The following is a 16,136-nucleotide window of genomic DNA, read 5'->3' on the forward strand; positions in this document are numbered from 1 at the left end:
AGATTGCATATTACAATGCATTCCTCCCCCACTGACAGTTGTTCTGTAACCTCTGCCAAGTTTAAGTAATCCCACACCATGACCAGATGAATGGTGGGATGGGTTGGGCTGACTTCTGACCCACCATCATATATGAAAGAAAATCCTGAGATTACTGTGTACCATTTTATGGGCAGGAAATTGTATAATAGCCCCAGTGTCCTGCTCTAACCAACTGTGTCTCACTCACAGTCTCGCTCCCAGGACATGGCAAATAACCTGCCTTTTCCAGCTGCCCTCCTTGTATTCAGTCTGCTCCTCATGTATGTCTGCCCCACCTCCACCAGGCCCTCTTCAACCACTGTCTGCCTTCGGCAAACTCCATCTCCCCCATGTTTACTACCTCAGCTTCTGATTTGCAGGTTGAGGATTAGTCCAGTTTCTCATCGCCCCCCCCGCCCGACATTCCTTATTTGGAAGATCTTAAAAATAGAAGGGGGACATTTCAAGACATGCTTGCTGAAAGCGTGTTTGGATGTGGCCAGATTTGGTGAACCTACATAGGTAAGATAAAGTACAATGTAATCTTAACTATAATGTTGTAAAGCCACTGTACGAAATATGAGACATAGCACTCCCACTATATATTGTACGGATGTTCCAATTAACTAGACATCTGTGATCAAATAGGGGAACGAGGACGGAAGACAGATTTCTTCATAGGTTCTCAGATCACTTTGAGACTTGCAATATCCATTTTGGTTTCAATTCACTTACATGATGCCAAGCGTCACATAGAAAGAAGCCAAAAGCACTGTTCTAGATAGAGTGTGTTGTCATGTCGAGGACAGATATATGTACTGAGTGTTGTTTGCCTGCACTGCTCTATCTCGCTGAGAAGCCATTTAAGTGTCTATTATTAGTATGGGCACGGGCATACAAGGGTAAACCAGTATAGAGGTTGATTCCATAAAATAAGAAATGGGAGCAGAAATGGGAAGTGCACAGATGGGGAGTTGTGTAAGAGTTATTCCTCTCGCCTCCCGTACTATGCTCCCACTTCTCCCCACCAAACTACATCCCAGTACTTAGCTCACCCACACCATCTACTCAGCATCCCCCACCACTTAATTTTACACAACTCATGACACCCACACACAACCACATCACAGCACCTCATTTCACCCCACTACCTCACCCCATTCATAACATCCACCCAACACATCAAACCAAAACCCATCAACTCATCTAACCAACAAACCTCACCCCTCCCCCACCACCCATCCAAACCTCACCACCTCACCATACAACATCACCAGCAACATCTCCCTATCAACTCACCCACCACCACAACTCACCCAACAAACTTCAACAACCAAACCTGACCCCAATATTTAACCTCACACCCCAAATAAACTTACCCCACCCACCTCACCATCGTGCTGAACCCATACCATCCGTGCACTTAATCTCATTCCACCACCTCCCACTTCCACCCCACCAACCCACCTCACCCCACCACCCAAACTCATCCTCCCAGATACCCTGCACTACTCACCCACCCAACCCCACCACAAACCACCCATTTCCCAACCACATCAGCTCCTCTGACCCTCATCACCCACACACCCTTCCTAAAACAACTTCCTCGATCCATCCGCACTACCCACCTTTTCTGAACCATATCTTACCCAAGCCTCATGTGAAAACAGAATCAAAATATCGAGGCTGAGTACCCCAAAAGGAAATACACCGAACACGGGTTACAAAGGAACATACAAAGTACTTTATTTTATCCTGAATCCAGTTACAAAAAACAGAGCAAAATCAGATAGCTATCGCCCCTCAGTACAACACAACGAACTCTAGCGTGGTTCAGTGTGTTCAGTGAGAGACATTGTACATTAGAATGCATTCGCTTTTTATACATTTGGTGGGCACGATGTCCAGCCCCACTTCAGGTTAATTGTCATGATGCCTACCCCCAGGCATCCAGACCAAGTCCATCAGCCCCGGGAGCAGGCATCTAGACATTTAGTAAAACAGCAGCCCCGGCTAGGGGTTATCTGGGTTCAGTCCTGGCGCCTTAGGTGCCAGGCTCATAGTAGGAATCAGTCCTGGCTCCTAAGGCGCCAGGCTCATAGTCATTACTTACCTCAGGCAGACCATGCTGCAAATGACTCCAATCCAACATGAAGCCTGAAAGGGACTATTTTTCTACAGGGACTATTTTTTACTCGGGTGTGGTTCTAGGGACTTCTTACCTGGGACTACTTTTGAGGCTATTTAAACCACACCCGACCAGCAACACACGCTTCGCGTTATTCTGCATCCAGCACCGTAACACTCACCGTGCCTGCAGCCTGCATCCAGTCTTTTGCCACGCCCGTCTCGAATCCGGAGCTCCTAAATCAAAGAGGAAAGAAAGGGACAAGGTTAGAAAATGAACTTATTTCTATTCCACACCTGATTCTCGATCCATCTTGTCTCCGGACCTGTAAAGAACATCATTTCTGCATGCGCCGCACCTCCAGCTGCAGCGCCGCGCCATACTCACCAGTCTTCACAGCATCCTTCGGGTCGGCGCTGCCTCCATCATTTCTTCGCCGAACTTCGGCACCTAGGAGACAAAAGAAAACCACAAGGTGAGCCGAGGGAACCAACAAATATAATTCTTACCAACATAGACTTACCTGATTTACCACCGGAGGCATCCTTTTGTGACTCTCCATATTTTCACGTGCCGCATCTGTAAAGAGAGACAAAACAACACGTTTTCCTCGTGCAATATTTACCGGACAGCGCCGGGTAATACAGACTCTTACCTGAGCACCACCAGCTGCCACAAGAGCATCTTTTCACGAGCCAGCTGCAAGACAACAAAGGAAGGGGGGAACAAGAGTGAACATTGGACATATTGAACTCTATGAACTTAACACTTACTGGTCTTCACCAGGAACCTCAGAGTCAATACTCTCCGGAACTCTCCCGAGCCTTCAAACCAGTGAAGTAACTGGGATCGACGCGCCCCTGCAAATCCACGCAGGATGGAGAGCTCATCTTTCAAGAATATAAGGTGAGATTGCTGTGAGGGCATTTCGGAGGTGATTAGTTGGGGAGGACTGAGGGGGTGCCATCACTTGAATCCCTAAGTGGCTAAATCCATCTTTCCACTTGCAGGAGAATATTTCAACGGGTTAAGCAGACAAGATTAGGAGGGCAGATCCAGTCAGTCATCGCTGCACTATGCATCACGTGGGTGGAGACCGCAGCTGTCCAGGTCCGACCGACGCCCCTGTGGGAGCCAGGTGAGCGTAACAGAACGTGAAGCCTATCTACAAATCCCCAACCGGGCGTTATGGAAACCTCAGAAACCGACCAACTAGCCCTATTGTTAGGGGAATTTAGGACAGAAGTGCACTCCGCGTGCCAAGTGACTAATGCCCTCAGGAGAGAACTGATTGTGTCAAAGGAGCGCACTGATGATCTTGCTAGAAAATTACTGCAAAACCAAGCTGGGCAAACACCATTACCTGGACTCGGGGGGAATCCAACTCCTGTTTCATCGAGCCATCCTGTGCAAGTGGTTCTACCAGGGAGCATTCCTTTAGCTCCACCCGAACGTTTTGATGGGGACCCAAAAAAGTTCGCCGTGTTTATGAACCAATGCCACTTGCACTTTTTATGCAGACCTGGAGCTTTTCCGAATGACCAAACCAAAGTAGCCTTTGTACTATCATATCTTAGTGGCAGCGCAGCGGATTGGTCAATTCCATTAGTTAACCAGGATGACCCTCTTCTTCGGGATTTTCAAGGTTTTCAATTGAGCATGGAAAGACTATTTGCCAGACATTCACAGGGACAGGCCCTGGATAACGAACTTTTATCATTACGACAAGGTAACCAGGATCTACTTACCTATATCGCCACTTTCAATAGGTTAGTGGTGGAAACCGGATGGCCAGAGGTAAAACGAATTACATTATTTCATCGTGGACTTCGGGGTGAACTCAAAGACGTTTTGGCCCAAGTTGTGAACACACCTCAGGATTGTGCAGAATATATAGACTTAGTGGTCCAGTTAGACCACCGACTTCAGAATAGAAAGGCTGATCGAGCTAAGTTCGAGAATCGGGTATTGGTTAAACCCAATGTTACTCTCAAAGGAACAGATGTATCAGAACCGATGCAGATCGGGGGGGGTCAAGGGACCCTTAACTCAAAAGGAAAGAGAAAGAAGATGGCAGATGCAATTGTGTCTGTACTGTGGGGCCTCAGGACATTTTCTACAGGATTGCCCTATAAAAACATCTAAAAAAGTAGTCGGAGTTGCTGATAAAAATCAAACAGAGCCTGATTCGGGAAACGACCACGCCCGACAAGCGTAGAGGTCCGCTTGACGAGCTTGAAGAAGGATACTCAGACCTCGCACTTCATCATACCAATGGTCCTTATAGATTCAAGGCAGCCATCAAGTATGCACGCAGTGAGGGCATACATTGATAGCGGGGCCATAGGAAACTATGTGGAACACGAGTTGGCTTCTAGGATGAATCTATCTCTCTGCAAAAAGACCACTTCGGATGTCATCACCACAGTCGATGGAACTGAAATTGCCTCTGGGCCTGTAACTCATTCTACCGCAGAGATGACACTATTGGGTCAGGATGGGCATTGAGAGACTATTGTGTTTGATTTAATCAAAGCCCCGCAGTTCCAGATAATACTGGGGATACCTTGGTTGGAAACACATAATCCTTGTATTGATTGGCGAGAGAAGAGAATAACCTTCCTGGATTGTGCACATACTTGTTACCCAAAAAAACCCTTGAACCAAGGCCTGGCCACAGTCGCTACTCCAGTCGTGCAGTTACCTCAGGAATATCAAGAATTCCAGGATGTTTTCCAAAAGGAACAGGCAAACACCCTACCACCTCACAGATCATACGATTGTCAAATCGATCTCATACCCGGTGCACAACCTCCATGTAGTAGGATCTACGCCCTTACGGAACCCGAAAACCTTCACCTACGACAATACTTGGACCAATACCTTGCTAATGGCTTCATTCGTCCATCCAAGTCCCCTGCATCTTCAGCTTTGTTCTTCGTGCCTAAAAAGGAAGGTGACCTCAGAACGTGCATAGACTATCGCGTATTAAATCAGATCATGGTTAAGAACCGATACCCATTGCCTCTGATCCCCGAATTACTAGACCAAGTAAAGGACGCTTGCATCTACACTAAATTAGATCTCCGAGGGGCTAAATTAGATCTGGTACGTGTAAAGAAAGGCGACGAATGGAAGACTGCTTTTCGCACTAAGTATGGGTTATTCGAATACCAGGTGATGCCCTTAGGGTTGTGCAATGCACCAGCAGCCTTCCAGTATTTTATGAACGATGTCCTTCGTGACCTCATTGACGTCTGTGTTGTTGTATACATAGACGATATTCTAGTGTACTCCTCTTCAGAATCAGACCATGTGAAGCTCGTTTGTGCAGTCCTTGAGAAACTACGCCAGCACAAGTTATATGCAAAATTGAAAAAATGCGTTTTTCATGCTACGGAAGTTGAATTCCTTGGATTTATTCTGACTCCAAAAGGAGTCCGAATGGACTCTCGAAAGGTGGACGCAATCCTCAAGTGGCCATCACCCAGTTCAGTTAAAGGGGTACAAAGCATGCTCGGATTTGAACATTTCTACCGCAGATTCATTCCGGATTTCTCACATGTTGTACACCCTATCACAGCACTTTTGCGAAAAAACAAACGCTTCTTGTGGACCTAAGAAGCTGAAAAGGCCTTCCAAGAGCTGAAAGCGAAATTCACGTCTGCACCTGTCTTAAGGCATCCAAGCCCCAAACTTCCATACATAGTTGAAACTGATGCATCCAGTTTATCCATGGGGGCTGTCCTGTCCCAGAAGGATCCTGAAACCGGTCAACTTCACCCAGTAGCATTTTGGTCCAGAAAGTTCTCGGCACCCGAGTTAAACTATGCGGTTACCGATAAAGAATTATTAGCCATCAAATCCGCCTTCAAGGCTTGGCGGCATTATCTTCTCGGTGCCAGGCATGCCATTACGGTAATCACCGATCACCGGAACTTGCAGTATTTAAAAACAGCCAAGGCCCAATCGTCACGTCAACTTCGATGGGCATTGTTCTTTGCCGAGTTCAATTTCGTGAACACTTATCGACCAGGTTGTAAAAATGGCAAGGCAGATGCCTTATCCCGAATAGGGATGGGAGAAGCATATGCGAACCCGGAACCGGTGTCTATAATTTCAGAACAAAGAATTCTTGGCATAACCACTCTACAGACACTAGAGGATATTCAAGTAAAGGTCCAACAACTCTTCGATCCAACAGCCCTGCAGGACTCGGTGAAGAAAGGCCCGGACTACTCAGTCATCAATGACCTACCTTATTATCAAGGGCGACTATTTCTACCACACAAGGAACTACAAGAACTAGTCATCTCCAATTATTATGACACCCTGATGGAAGGACACCCAGGTATCGCAAAAACTGAAGCTAAAATTAAGAGACAATTCTGGTGGCCCACCTGGCGAAAAGACTTAAAGTCATTTGTAATGTCTTGTGGCATTTGCGCCCAAAACAAAAGTCAGAAGAAAAAAACAGCTGGCCTCTTACAACCTTTGGATATCCCACCTACACCATGGCACACCTTATCGTTAGACTTTATTACAGATCTACCTCCATGTAATGGATTTAACACCATTCTAGTTATTGTGGATCTTTTTTCCAAGATGGCCCACTTTATTCCTCTAAAGGGATTACCTTCTGCTACAATTCTGGCCAAGGAGTTCCTCGAAAACATTGTTCGAATACACGGATTTCCTTCCGTATTTGTCTCTGACCGAGGTAGTCAATTCATTTCACATTTTTGGAAGAAATGTTGTCAACTGGTGCAAATCGACGTGAGGTTATCAACCAATCACCATCCCCAGACAGATGGTCAGACGGAGAGGACCAACCAGACCCTTGAACAGTACCTACGTTGCATGCTACACCAGACCGAAAGTAATTCGAAAGATATTTTATGGATTTCCGAGTATGCATACAATAACTCTGTACATTCAGGAACCGGACAAAGCCCCTTTTATACCATATATGGACATCACCCTCGAACCTCAGAACTAGATTTGCCTCAGCATTTAGAAATGCCTGCAGTTAGTCATTTGCATTCTACTATTACACAAGCCTTTAAAGAGGTAACAGAACATTTGAAACAAGCAAAAGAGAAATATAAGAAAAATGCTGATCAACATAGAAGTGAAACTCCACAATACCAGATTGGGGATCAAGTTTGGCTGGCTACAAAACACATACCTCTGAAGGGAACTCTGACTTTTAACCCTAGATATTTGGGACCTTACACTATTAAGGCCATTATCAACCCGGCAGCCATCAAATTGGAATTACCCTCTAATATGCGCATTCATCCTGTCTTTCATGTTTCACTTTTAAAACCAGTTCAACCAGGAACAAGATTAACCAAACCACCCGACCCCATCTTGATAGATGGAGAACCTGAATTTGAGGTAAAAAATATCCTGGACTCCAAGATGGTTAAATCAAAACTTTTTTCTTTAATCGATTGGAAGGGCTACGGACCACAAGAAAGGTCATGGGAACCTAGTGACCACGTCCATGCACCTCGGTTGGTGAAAAGATTCCATCGGAACTTCCCAGACAAACTAGGGCCCAGGGGAAGAACAACTTTAGGAGGGGCCTTGGGGGGGAGTGCTGTCATGATGCCTACCCCCAGGCATCCGGACCAAGTCCATCAGCCCCGGGAGCAGGCATCTAGACATTTAGTAAAACCTCAGCAGCCCCGGCTAGGGGCTATCTGGGTTCAGTCCTGGCACCTTAGGTGCCAGGCTCAAAGTAGGAATCAGTCCTGGCGCCTAAGGTGCCAGGCTAATAGTCATTACTTACCTCAGGCAGACCATGCTGCAAATGACTCCAATCCAACATGAAGCCTGAAAGGGACTATTTTTCTACAGGGACTATTTTTTACTCGGGTGTGGTTCTAGGGACTTCTTACCTGGGACTACTTTTGAGGCTTTTTAAACCACACCCGACCAGCAACACACGCTTCGCGTTATTCTGAATCCAGCAGCTTAATACTCACCGTGCCTGCAGCCTGCATCCAGTCTTCTGCCACGCCCGTCTCGAATCCGGAGCTCCTAAAACAAAGAGGAAAGAAAGGGACAAGGTTAGAAAACAAACTTATTTCCATTCCACACATTAGATTCTGGATCCATCTTGTCTCCGGACCTGTAAAGAACATCATTTCTGCTCGCGCCGCACCTCCAGCTGCAGCGCCCATACTCACCAGTCTTCACAGCATCCTTCGGGTCGGCGCTGCCTCCATCATTTCTTCGCCGAACTTCGGCACCTAGGAGACAAAAGAAAACCACAAGGTGAGCCGAGGGAACCAACAAATATAATTCTTACCAACATAGACTTACCTGATTTACCACCGGAGGCATCCTTTTGTGACTCTCCATATTTTCACGTGCCGCATCTGTAAAGAGAGACAAAACAACACGTTTTCCTCGTGCAATATTTACCGGACAGCGCTGGGTAATACAGACTCTTACCTGAGCACCACCAGCTGCCACAAGAGCATCTTTTCACGAGCCAGCTGCAAGACAACAAAGGAAGGGGGGAACAAGAGTGAACATTGGACATATTGAACTCTATGAACTTAACACTTACTGGTCTTCACCAGGAACCTCAGAGTCAATACTCTCCGGAACTCTCCCGAGCCTTCAAACCAGTGAAGTAACTGGGATCGACGCGCCCCTGCAAATCCACGCAGGATGGAGAGCTCATCTTTCAAGAATATAAGGTGAGATTGCTGTGAGGGCATTTCGGAGGTGATTAGTTGGGGAGGACTGAGGGGGTGCCATCACTTGAATCCCTAAGTGGCTAAATCCATCTTTCCACTTGCAGGAGAATATTTCAACGGGTTAAGCAGACAAGATTAGGAGGGCAGATCCAGTCAGTCATCGCTGCACTATGCATCACGTGGGTGGAGACCGCAGCTGTCCAGGTCCGACCGACGCCCCTGTGGGAGCCAGGTGAGCGTAACAGAACGTGAAGCCTATCTACAAATCCCCAACCGGGCGTTATGGAAACCTCAGAAACCGACCAACTAGCCCTATTGTTAGGGGAACTTAGGACAGAAGTGCACTCCGCGTGCCAAGAGACTAATGCCCTCAGGAGAGAACTGATTGTGTCAAAGGAGCGCACTGATGATCTTGCTAGAAAATTACTGCAAAACCAAGCTGGGCAAACACCATTACCTGGACTCGGGGGGAATCCAACTCCTGTTTCATCGAGCCATCCTGTGCAAGTGGTTCTACCAGGGAGCATTCCTTTAGCTCCACCCGAACGTTTTGATGGGGACCCAAAAAAGTTCGCTGTGTTTATGAACCAATGCCACTTGCACTTTTTATGCAGACCTGGAGCTTTTCCGAATGACCAAACCAAAGTAGCCTTTGTACTATCATATCTTAGTGGCAGCGCAGCGGATTGGTCAATTCCATTAGTTAACCAGGATGACCCTCTTCTTCGGGATTTTCAAGGTTTTCAATTGAGCATGGAAAGACTATTTGCCAGACATTCACAGGGACAGGCCCTGGATAACGAACTTTTATCATTACGACAAGGTAACCAGGATCTACTTACCTATATCGCCACTTTCAATAGGTTAGTGGTGGAAACCGGATGGCCAGAGGTAAAACGAATTACATTATTTCATCGTGGACTTCGGGGTGAACTCAAAGACGTTTTGGCCCAAGTTGTGAACACACCTCAGGATTGTGCAGAATATATAGACTTAGTGGTCCAGTTAGACCACCGACTTCAGAATAGAAAGGCTGATCGAGCTAAGTTCGAGAATCGGGTATTGGTTAAACCCAATGTTACTCTCAAAGGAACAGATGTATCAGAACCGATGCAGATCGGGGGGGGTCAAGGGACCCTTAACTCAAAAGGAAAGAGAAAGAAGATGGCAGATGCAATTGTGTCTGTACTGTGGGGCCTCAGGACATTTTCTACAGGATTGCCCTATAAAAACATCTAAAAAAGTAGTCGGAGTTGCTGATAAAAATCAAACAGAGCCTGATTCGGGAAACGACCACGCCCGACAAGCGTAGAGGTCCGCTTGACGAGCTTGAAGAAGGATACTCAGACCTCGCACTTCATCATACCAATGGTCCTTATAGATTCAAGGCAGCCATCAAGTATGCACGCAGTGAGGGCATACATTGATAGCGGGGCCATAGGAAACTATGTGGAACACGAGTTGGCTTCTAGGATGAATCTATCTCTCTGCAAAAAGACCACTTCGGATGTCATCACCACAGTCGATGGAACTGAAATTGCCTCTGGGCCTGTAACTCATTCTACCGCAGAGATGACACTATTGGGTCAGGATGGGCATTGAGAGACTATTGTGTTTGATTTAATCAAAGCCCCGCAGTTCCAGATAATACTGGGGATACCTTGGTTGGAAACACATAATCCTTGTATTGATTGGCGAGAGAAGAGAATAACCTTCCTGGATTGTGCACATACTTGTTACCCAAAAAAACCCTTGAACCAAGGCCTGGCCACAGTCGCTACTCCAGTCGTGCAGTTACCTCAGGAATATCAAGAATTCCAGGATGTTTTCCAAAAGGAACAGGCAAACACCCTACCACCTCACAGATCATACGATTGTCAAATCGATCTCATACCCGGTGCACAACCTCCATGTAGTAGGATCTACGCCCTTACGGAACCCGAAAACCTTCACCTACGACAATACTTGGACCAATACCTTGCTAATGGCTTCATTCGTCCATCCAAGTCCCCTGCATCTTCAGCTTTGTTCTTCGTGCCTAAAAAGGAAGGTGACCTCAGAACGTGCATAGACTATCGCGTATTAAATCAGATCATGGTTAAGAACCGATACCCATTGCCTCTGATCCCCGAATTACTAGACCAAGTAAAGGACGCTTGCATCTACACTAAATTAGATCTCCGAGGGGCTAAATTAGATCTGGTACGTGTAAAGAAAGGCGACGAATGGAAGACTGCTTTTCGCACTAAGTATGGGTTATTCGAATACCAGGTGATGCCCTTAGGGTTGTGCAATGCACCAGCAGCCTTCCAGTATTTTATGAACGATGTCCTTCGTGACCTCATTGACGTCTGTGTTGTTGTATACATAGACGATATTCTAGTGTACTCCTCTTCAGAATCAGACCATGTGAAGCTCGTTTGTGCAGTCCTTGAGAAACTACGCCAGCACAAGTTATATGCAAAATTGAAAAAATGCGTTTTTCATGCTACGGAAGTTGAATTCCTTGGATTTATTCTGACTCCAAAAGGAGTCCGAATGGACTCTCGAAAGGTGGACGCAATCCTCAAGTGGCCATCACCCAGTTCAGTTAAAGGGGTACAAAGCATGCTCGGATTTGCTCATTTCTACCGCAGATTCATTCCGGATTTCTCACATGTTGTACACCCTATCACAGCACTTTTGCGAAAAAACAAACGCTTCTTGTGGACCTAAGAAGCTGAAAAGGCCTTCCAAGAGCTGAAAGCGAAATTCACGTCTGCACCTGTCTTAAGGCATCCAAGCCCCAAACTTCCATACATAATTGAAACTGATGCATCCAGTTTATCCATGGGGGCTGTCCTGTCCCAGAAGGATCCTGAAACCGGTCAACTTCACCCAGTAGCATTTTGGTCCAGAAAGTTCTCGGCACCCGAGTTAAACTATGCGGTTACCGATAAAGAATTATTAGCCATCAAATCCGCCTTCAAGGCTTGGCGGCATTATCTTCTCGGTGCCAGGCATGCCATTACGGTAATCACCGATCACCGGAACTTGCAGTATTTAAAAACAGCCAAGGCCCAATCGTCGCGTCAACTTCGATGGGCATTGTTCTTTGCCGAGTTCAATTTCGTGAACACTTATCGACCAGGTTGTAAAAATGGCAAGGCAGATGCCTTATCCCGAATAGGGATGGGAGAAGCATATGCGAACCCGGAACCGGTGTCTATAATTTCAGAACAAAGAATTCTTGGCATAACCACTCTACAGACACTAGAGGATATTCAAGTAAAGGTCCAACAACTCTTCGATCCAACAGCCCTGCAGGACTCGGTGAAGAAAGGCCCGGACTACTCAGTCATCAATGACCTACCTTATTATCAAGGGCGACTATTTCTACCACACAAGGAACTACAAGAACTAGTCATCTCCAATTATCATGACACCCTGATGGAAGGACACCCAGGTATCGCAAAAACTGAAGCTAAAATTAAGAGACAATTCTGGTGGCCCACCCGGCGAAAAGACTTAAAGTCATTTGTAATGTCTTGTGGCATTTGCGCCCAAAACAAAAGTCAGAAGAAAAAAAGGGCTGGCCTCTTACAACCTTTGGATATCCCACCTACACCATGGCACACCTTAACGTTAGACTTTATTACAGATCTACCTCCATGTAATGGATTTAACACCATTCTAGTTATTGTGGATCTTTTTTCCAAGATGGCCCACTTTATTCCTCTAAAGGGATTACCTTCTGCTACAATTCTGGCCAAGGAGTTCCTCGAAAACATTGTTCGAATACACGGATTTCCTTCCGTATTTGTCTCTGACCGAGGTAGTCAATTCATTTCACATTTTTGGAAGAAATGTTGTCAACTGGTGCAAATCGACGTGAGGTTATCAACCAATCACCATCCCCAGACAGATGGTCAGACGGAGAGGACCAACCAGACCCTTGAACAGTACCTACGTTGCATGCTACACCAGACCGAAAGTAATTCGAAAGATATTTTATGGATTTCCGAGTATGCATACAATAACTCTGTACATTCAGGAACCGGACAAAGCCCCTTTTATACCATATATGGACATCACCCTCGAACCTCAGAACTAGATTTGCCTCAGCATTTAGAAATGCCTGCAGTTAGTCATTTGCATTCTACTATTACACAAGCCTTTAAAGAGGTAACAGAACATTTGAAACAAGCAAAAGAGAAATATAAGAAAAATGCTGATCAACATAGAAGTGAAACTCCACAATACCAGATTGGGGATCAAGTTTGGCTGGCTACAAAACACATACCTCTGAAGGGAACTCTGACTTTTAACCCTAGATATTTGGGACCTTACACTATTAAGGCCATTATCAACCCGGCAGCCATCAAATTGGAATTACCCTCTAATATGCGCATTCATCCTGTCTTTCATGTTTCACTTTTAAAACCAGTTCAACCAGGAACAAGATTAACCAAACCACCCGACCCCATCTTGATAGATGGAGAACCTGAATTTGAGGTAAAAAATATCCTGGACTCCAAGATGGTTAAATCAAAACTTTTTTCTTTAATCGATTGGAAGGGCTACGGACCACAAGAAAGGTCATGGGAACCTAGTGACCACGTCCATGCACCTCGGTTGGTGAAAAGATTCCATCGGAACTTCCCAGACAAACTAGGGCCCAGGGGAAGAACAACTTTAGGAGGGGCCTTGGGGGGGAGTGCTGTCATGATGCCTACCCCCAGGCATCCGGACCAAGTCCATCAGCCCCGGGAGCAGGCATCTAGACATTTAGTAAAACCTCAGCAGCCCCGGCTAGGGGCTATCTGGGTTCAGTCCTGGCACCTTAGGTGCCAGGCTCAAAGTAGGAATCAGTCCTGGCGCCTAAGGCGCCAGGCTAATAGTCATTACTTACCTCAGGCAGACCATGCTGCAAATGACTCCAATCCAACATGAAGCCTGAAAGGGACTATTTTTCTACAGGGACTATTTTTTACTCGGGTGTGGTTCTAGGGACTTCTTACCTGGGACTACTTTTGAGGCTTTTTAAACCACACCCAACCAGCAACACACGCTTCGCGTTATTCTGAATCCAGCAGCTTAATACTCACCGTGCCTGCAGCCTGCATCCAGTCTTCTGCCACGCCCGTCTCGAATCCGGAGCTCCTAAAACAAAGAGGAAAGAAAGGGACAAGGTTAGAAAACAAACTTATTTCCATTCCACACATTAGATTCTGGATCCATCTTGTCTCCGGACCTGTAAAGAACATCATTTCTGCTCGCGCCGCACCTCCAGCTGCAGCGCCCATACTCACCAGTCTTCACAGCATCCTTCGGGTCGGCGCTGCCTCCATCATTTCTTCGCCGAACTTCGGCACCTAGGAGACAAAAGAAAACCACAAGGTGAGCCGAGGGAACCAACAAATATAATTCTTACCACCAAAGACTTACCTGATTTACCACCGGAGTCATCCTTTTGTGACTCTCCATATTTTCACGTGCTGCATCTGTAAAGAGAGACAAAACAACACGTTTTCCTCGTGCAACATTTACCGGACAGCGCCGGGTAATACAGACTCTTACCTGAGCGCCACCAGCTGCCACAAGAGCATCTTTTCACAAGCCAGCTGCAAGACAACAAAGGAAGGGGGAACAAGAGTGAACATCGGTCATATTGAACTCTATGAACTTAATACTTACTGGTCCTCACCAGGAACCTCAGAGTCAATACTCTCCGGAACTCTCCCGAGCCTTCAAACCAGTGAAGTAACTGGAATCGACGCGCCCCTGCAAATCCACGCAGGATGGAGAGCTCATCTTTCAAGAATATAAGGTGAGATTGCTTTGAGGGCATTTCGGAGGTGATTAGTTGGGGAGGACTGAGGGGGTGCCATCACTTGAATCCACAAGTGGCTAAATCCATCTCTCCACTTGCAGGAGAATATTTCTACCGGTTAAGCAGACAAGATTAGGAGGGCAGATCCAGTCAGTCATCGCTGCACTATGCATCACGTGGGTGGAGACCGCAGCTGTCCAGTTCCGACCGACGCCCCTGTGGGAGCCAGGTGAGCGTAACATTAATATTCCTTTTTATACATCACCGATCTAGGGTTCGTGCCAAGTCTCAAACAACCGCATATAACTGGTTTTCCTTTAATACATGTATCAACAAGCCTAAGCAATAACTGTGTATTCTAAGATTTTCCATGCAGGCCTTCTCAAACATTAATACAATGTAGTTAAACAGATGTTCTTCGTTCAGTATTTGAATACATTGTTTCAACATATGCTCGTAGATTAGTTTCATTGCACGAGTAATCCTTCTACACATAGGTCAACGAAGGACAAGGTCTCAGTTCACGACCTCAACAAGTGGCCTGCAGGCAAGTTACACATTAGCTATGTACAGAGGTCAAGACGGCCATGTTGTATTCTGGAATGACATCGTCCACCATTTTCACTCACAGGGTGACTTTTACAAAGTGAATCCTAAAATGGCGGTTTGACCTAAAATGGCGGTTTACATGGATTTAAGGTCAGGACCTTGCAACACGGATTTCTTTCGCAAGCGACTTTCGAGCAGCTTGGCGTAGGCCAATATTAATATATTTATTACAATAGGAGGCACGATATACTTTATCTTTCGACAAACCCTCCTTTTGGCCTATGCCAAGTGCTAAAAACTACTTTGGATCTCCTTGCAAATAACTCCATGCATCATCGTCCATGCACCCTGAATCACTATCGGAAATATCTATTGCCATTAGGTCATTTGCTACAATATCTTTCAACACATATTCTTTAGAGGTTTTGTCCGGGGCATACACTTTATGTCCTATCGAACCTATCGCTTGTGCGCAACATCCCCCTAGCATCGAACACATACCAGGTAGACACTGAATACAGCAACAAAGAAACAACAGGATTCCCAAAATAATTAATTAGATCGAAAGTACCTTCCAACCCCAAGATCGCAAGAAGTCCCAGAACCAAGCGCTTAGATCCCAATTTCCCTCAGGAACATGCACTTCGGAACTAAGGACGTGCAGATTCTGTATTGCCTTGAAGATAGTTGGGGAGGAATCTGGTACGAAAACATAGCAAGCGGACCCCACTAATTTGCACACTCCACCACGCTCAGCTAGAATGACATCTAATGCCATTCGGTTTTGAAGTGCTACTAATCTTATCGCCTTTTGTTCTAACGTCATATTATAGAGTATGTCCGTGGTCCGGTTGATGGTTCTCTCCGGTACTCTCGCTAGTTTTCTGATATCTTCTGAATTCGCTATCTG

The sequence above is a fragment of the Ambystoma mexicanum genome, chromosome 6q, assembly GCF_040938575.1.
Source record: "Ambystoma mexicanum isolate Mex_15411 chromosome 6q, UKY_AmexF1_1, whole genome shotgun sequence".
Taxonomy (NCBI): domain Eukaryota; kingdom Metazoa; phylum Chordata; class Amphibia; order Caudata; family Ambystomatidae; genus Ambystoma; species Ambystoma mexicanum.